The 6426-nt window shown below is 42.4% G+C and overlaps 1 long non-coding RNA gene across 2 annotated transcripts; it reads right to left on the bottom strand.

Annotated features, from left to right (window-relative positions):
* Positions 1 to 823: 823 nt before the first annotated feature.
* Positions 824 to 6236, bottom strand: LOC134485151 (uncharacterized). Of its 2 annotated transcripts, none has more exons than XR_015647290.1 (3): positions 5700 to 6236; positions 4623 to 4710; positions 824 to 1610 (listed from the first exon to the last, which is right to left on the bottom strand). It is a non-coding gene; the product is annotated as an uncharacterized LOC134485151 (long non-coding RNA). The 2 variants fall into 2 exon arrangements; XR_015647291.1 differs by lacking the exon at positions 824 to 1610 and adding an exon at positions 2811 to 3140.
* Positions 6237 to 6426: the final 190 nt, after the last annotated feature.

The following is a 6426-nucleotide window of genomic DNA, read 5'->3' as shown; positions in this document are numbered from 1 at the left end:
CCCAAAAGACAGTTCTCAGATGCTGAGACAAAGTACTACTCAAATTGTTTCTAAGGTCAGCTCATTAGAGTGAGAACTAAAGGCTTCCAAACCAAGACCCGGATTTTTCTGGATGCCAGGGAAGGGAAACAGCAATCTCCTAACTGAGATTTTGGTTTTGAAATGACCAAGCCCAAGTATCCTTTTTAAAAAGGCATTATATGTTCCCAAAGACAGGGGAAAAGAAATTTACTGAGGAAATAAAAAAGAAATTGGGGGAAAAAACCTTATTCGGCAGAAAAGAAACTGTCTCTGTGTGCCTCTGAAATGCTTGAATTCGACCTTATTTCCCATCCTAGAAAAGCCTCTTGAAAGAAAAGTCTCAGTGAAAGTCCCAACTCCTGGGAAATGGGAAGGCTCTGCCATTTATTAATGTCAAATATGCTGCCGGCATGAGTTACTCTGTCTTCTGAAAGCCATACAAGAAAGTCCCCACCTCACCAGTTGTTTGGTATCCTGATGCTTAAGGCTTTAATGATTCTGGTAGCAACGATCATCAGAAGACAAAATATTTTTTAAAGACAACCGGCACTACATTCTGATCTTTGAATAGCTTACTCATCTAATTTAAAGGTCTTTTCTACTGAACTATCCACAACGTCGAGCCTGTTCCCATCTAAAGTGAAAGACCAAACAGCGATTTTCCTAAGTTGGCATATTTTAAGTAAATTACCACAAAACTGACCTTGAAACAAAGAGAAATGGAACAGGAGAAGGCCTGATTCCTTCCTGGCAGTACTACCGGTGGCAAATATCCCAGAACTAAGGAGAGCTGCCAAGTGGGAAAGAGATAAAGGACTTTCCAAAAGCAGCCAGCCCAGGCACACTGACCTCCCAACAGCTGGAGGGAGACTGGAGCAACTCACAGGTAGGTCTGCCTGGCTCTTTATGGCCGCCCAGTTCAGAGTCACTCTGGGCTCAAAGGAAGCTGCCCTGTTTCCTGGACTGGCATCCCACATCCTACCAGAGGCAGCTGCAGCGTTTTGAATCGAGCTTCTGCCTTCCCTTTTGTGCACGAATGGGGGCTTACAATGGGCCAGAGAGACTTCAGCTTCAAAACCAAGGAGGCGTCCCCGCTGGTGAGAGAAGGGTTCTCCCTCTGGTGAAAGGCAGTGAGGAACCATGCCAGTTCTGATGGCCTGTGAGCTGCCATGATGACACAAAGACAGTGAAACCAGAGGAGTCACCTAGGTGGGATGGCTATGCCTACCCTGTCACTCTTTTGTGTCTCAACCTTGACCCAACAAATAAAATGAGAGAAAGTAATTACATATTAAAAAAATAAAAGTGAATACGGGTACGTAGGTGGAGGGAACAAAAAAGGAGAGTAAAAATGGTGATATTTAAAAGTTGCTCAGGGATGCCTTCTGTAGTTGCCATAGAAAGTTGAGATTCATTGCTTCATGTGTCTGACTTCCACCGAGCGAGCTATCTGCAAGGATGGCGGATCTATGTGGGTGCTGGATCGCAGATCTAAATAACGGACCCTCTCTGGGATGCTGACTGCCACCAGAGTATCAGAGAGATCTTCAGTAACTCTATCTCCTGACCACGGGTCTAGGTCACCATTGCTGTGAGGGAGGGAGACAAGAAAAAGTAAGGTTGTCAGTTCTTTATGACTGTACTCAAAGAAAATATGAGAGATATTCTTCATGCATAAAGCTGAACATTGAAACAGTTTGGAAGGGTTGGGGATTTAGCTCAGTGATAGAGCGCTTGCCTAGCAAGCGCAAGGCCCTGGGTTCGGTCCCCAGCTCCGAAAAAAAAAAAAAAAAAGAAAGAAAGAAACAGTTTGGAAAGCTGTATCTATTTTGTCACATAAGAAGTTTCTTGATGTGCCAGTCTCATAGTATTTCCACCCAAACCCAGAACCAAAGAAGACTGAATGTGCTAACACAAGGCAATCAAGGGTGACAGTGGAGGGTGGGCAATAGTACCCCGAAAGTCTCATAAACACACGGTGGGATGTTCCTTAACTGAGTGTCAGCCTACAGATCCATGCACCGTCTGAAAGTTGACAGGAAATATGTCTATGTGGACTGAAAACTGAGTCATAGTACTTTTTCCAGAAACTTTGAAATCTGTTTTCAAATTTTTGTGTCAAAACGACCTAGAAGTCAAAACAACTTTTTGCAGTTCGTGAGACACTGTTTTTGCAAGAGTGTAGAAACACAAAGAAATGTTTCCCTTAATTTGAGTTTGCTATAATTTCAATTTCCATTTAGTAATTTGTACATTAATAAACTCAACATCAGAAAAAATGATTCTGAAGCTTTGACGTTAAATGTGCTACCACACAAACAGCTTGGTACTTGGAAACCATAGCATCCACTTTAGTTGTAACTTCTTTAAAATGCCCAGTCCTCTTCCCATATCAATTAGCAATCAATTAGCAATCAATAATATGTGGCTCACATATACCTACAGGCTAATCTGATCAAAGCAATTCCTCTGCTGTGGTTACCTCTTCTCAGATGAGGAAGTTTGTGTCAACCAGAAAAAAATTCTCTCTCTCTCTTTCTCTCTCTCTCTCTCTCTCTCTCTCTCTCTCTCTCTCTCTCTCCCTCCCTCTCTTCCCCCCCCCCTCTCACACACACACACACACACACCCTTCATGATACTTAAATGCTTCAGGTAACTTTACAATTTTGGGTTGAGACATAAAAACTCAGAAATCTAAGACAAAAATTTACACTGAAATACCTCGTTGTAAGCATCAGATCACATTGCTCTTTAAGAGATTTTCAAAATAATATTTATTTAAGCATGCATAGGTGTGGGGACTCACGCCTACCACAGGGCACATGTGTGAATATAGAGGTCAGAAGACAGTTTGCAGGCCTTGGTTTTCTCCTTTCACCACATGGGTTCCAGGAATTGAACTCAGGTCCCCAGACATCAGGTCTGCCAGCATGTGTCTGGACTTGCTGAGCCGTCTCACTCGTTCCAGTGTCCCCCTTTATTTTCACCTCTTGGAAGATCGTTACCTACTGTGTGAAATGTGTGTGTGAGTGTGTGTGTGTGTGTGTGTGTGTGTGTGTGTGTGTGTGTTCTAACTTTTGTTTAATGTGTACTCCATATTTCTGGTATTTTAACAAAATCTGAAATGCAAAATTTCAAAATCACATTATCAGATAAATAAAAGTATCCCTGTAATACGCACAAACATTATTGATAGATACTGCCCTGTTTTATTACCTGTTAAATCAGGGTCCTACAAGATTGAGGATTTGAGGTTTTTCTGTTCTGTCTCTTCTTTCAAGAACCAGATGTGGCTCATAGTAGGTACCAAACTAATATTTATAGAAATTAAGTATCAAATTATCTGTTGTCTCACAGCAGACATTCCCCATGGGGTCTCTGAGTAAATGTTTGTAGGTTCATGAACACAAGAGCTCTTCAGAGCTTGCTAACACAGATCAGAGTCCACATAAAGACTAATGTAAATGCACTCCCGGGTTTTCTGCTGGACGCAGTAGTAGGAAGAACATCACTATAAGTTTAAATCACTATAAGCTTACTAAGCTACCTGTCTTACGGGAACCTTAATTCCTGTGCATACCATACAAAAGAAATTATTTAAAAAGTTCTCTCACACAGTGTTAAGAGGACGAAGCTGAGTAACACACATGCAAAAGGGCACACGGCCTGTAACATGGCACACAAATGTCCTGCCTTCCCATTATTACCATCTACTGTAAACATGGGTGGGGTAATGCCTTCACGAGGTGGGCAAATCATGAAAACGGATTCAAAACTGCTTCTCATAAACATCTAATCAGAATACTAATTGTCAGCCTTTTCTAGATACACTCACTTACAAACTGAATTAGAAAATAAGCATTCAGGCATGGTAAGTATTTGAAATACAACTTTAAATTCCCTTTCCGTCACATGCTTCTCTTAAGGGAGGTGGCGGAGGTTGGGGGAGGCTTCGCTGTAACTTAATAACATCATTCTTGGGGGTAAAACAGTTACTCCCAAAGCACACTTTACTGGTTTTGTTAAAAATAAAGGTTGGTTTTTCTTGAAAGAACAAATAGTCTTTATCTTTGCTGCACTTTGACAGACTTAAAGCAGACAGGAAATGCTCCATTATTTGCAAAACAAAAAAGTCCCTGCTGCAGAGAAGAGCAAAGTGCTTCTGATTTAAAAGGTCTTCTGAAGCACCTGCTGACTTAGCAACCGTGTTTGCAGCTGCTGAGAGACCTAGCATGTGCCTGGACTTGACTTTCTCAGTTCAGACGTGTGAAAGCTATGCCAGCCGACGGGAAATCCAAAAATAAAGTACTGTTTTCCTGAAAGACTCCAGATACCTGGGTAAAATCCCCAACAACCAGTCTCCCTTAATCACTGTTAATAATTTCTTGCCTGAGAAATGATGTTAATTCTTCACAGGGTCCCTTCTAAATCTCTATGTAAATAACCAAGAATCACCATTGGTGAAATAACCTGTGAGTTTTAGAAAACACGAATCCTCCAAAGGAAACCACCATGCTATGAGAGGAATCGCTAAAGTAGGGCTGTAAAAGCTCTATTTACTACTAAGACCCGCTCCCCAGCTAATGATTATGACCACCTACCTCATGTCGAGCTCATCAGCAGAACAGGTTCAGCAGACAACAGTACAGATCAAACCTCGGTCCTCATGGCAGTTACTTCCATGGCAATCTATTTATAATTTAAATAACTATGTTAGATAGTCACTATTATTTCTCAGTTCCATACATTAGCACCCAAGGCCATGCATTTAATTATGGCAAGAAGAAAAAGATACCCAAGCTGCACCTGGCCCTTTAACTGCAAATCTTAACTGGAAAATCTCCAATCCAACAATTTCATATTGAACTTTTGGTCAAGGCAGCCACCAGACTTTTGTGTGTGTGTGTGTGTGTGTGTGTGTGTGTGTGTGTGTGTGTCTGTCTGTCTGTCTGTCTGTCTGTCTGTCTGTCTGTCGGTATGTGTATGTGTGTGTATATGTATGTGTGTGTGTGACTGCATCTTTGTGTGTGTGTTCATATGTGTCTGTGTGTGTCTGTCTGTATTTGTGTCTGTGTGTCTGTATGTGTCTACATCTGTGTGTGTGTCTTTGTGTCTGTGTTTAAGTGAGTCTATGTGTGTCTATGTATGTGTCTCTTATGTATTTGTGAATGTCTGTGTGTGTGTGTGTGTGTGTGTGTCTGAGTGTGTCTGTGAGAGTGTTTGTGGGTCTGTGGGTCTGTTCTGGGTTGGATAGGATCACCATACAGATATGAAGCTCTTGGGAGACAGTAGACTTCATTTTACTTTTTACACACATGTATTTTCCAGGTTTGAGTCTGAGTGGTTAATAATTTTCTGGGTTAACTTTTATTTAGCTTTATTTTTTTCTGAAATGGGGTCTCGATAAGTTGCTAAGTAGACAAACCTGCTGCCTAAACCCCCTGGGTGGCAGGGACTCGAAGGCCTGTACTACTGGGTCTAGCTTCCATTAGTTCATTTAAACATGACAACAGCTCTGAGGTGTTACTGCTTTTCATATGACAAAACTGAGCATCAGCTGACATACGTCATTTCATTTGAGACAAGCTCCTTTTGTGCAATTCTCCACGAAAGCCACTGAAGAGTTAAATTTCAAAGTTAGTCACAAACTGAAAGATCCCACGCAGAGAGACCCTTACTCAAGTCTTGGGAAATCGCGGACCCCAGACACAGAGAGACCATTTTGGATGTAATAAGCAAAGGCGAGGTTTATTACAGAGACCTATTACAGAGATCTCCGGGCCGACACGTATCCCTCGCAGGAGACAGAGGTGTCGGCCCCGAAACTCAAAAGTCAGAGGGTTATATAGAGAAGGCTAGGGGGTTTTGGCGTGGTTACATACAATTGGCTCATTCAAACATAGCAGTGAGAACAAAGCAGAAAGAGTACGTGTTAGAAGTCAGGGGCTTATCAGGGTCTGGAGGATGGCCCTGAGTGAGCTGGGGGGAGATGTCTTTCTGTCAGACGTCCCATGAATCAGTCCCATTAACTCAGGCTGGTTCCTGCATTCCTTTTCTTTATGGCTTGTCAGTCCTGCCTGGACAGTGTTTCCTGTGCTCCTTTATCTTTATGGCCTGCTATTCCTGGCGGCAGGGCTTAGCCCTGAGTTTGTGGCTTTTGGGGCTAACTCTTTTAATTTTATATTTTTAAACCTAGAATTCGTATAATTTTCTTTTCAAAACAAAGTCCGAACACGCCTGAGAGAATTTGAGATAGGGCTCACCGGCTGGAGTCACCTCCTCCCCTTCCTTCACTCCCTGAGGATGGGTCATCCCCCTGCTGAGTGAGATGAGTCACCCTACCCACACTGCTGAGCAGCTAGATAGCACTGTACTCTTTGCTGATGTAATCCCGCGCCAAAAATA

The sequence above is a fragment of the Rattus norvegicus genome, chromosome 1 (genome assembly GCF_021556685.1).
Source record: "Rattus norvegicus strain SHRSP/BbbUtx chromosome 1, alternate assembly SHRSP_T2T, whole genome shotgun sequence".
In the NCBI taxonomy this organism is placed as follows: domain Eukaryota; kingdom Metazoa; phylum Chordata; class Mammalia; order Rodentia; family Muridae; genus Rattus; species Rattus norvegicus.
Note: the sequence above shows the minus strand (reverse complement) of the source record. Positions and strands in the feature narration are given on the sequence as shown.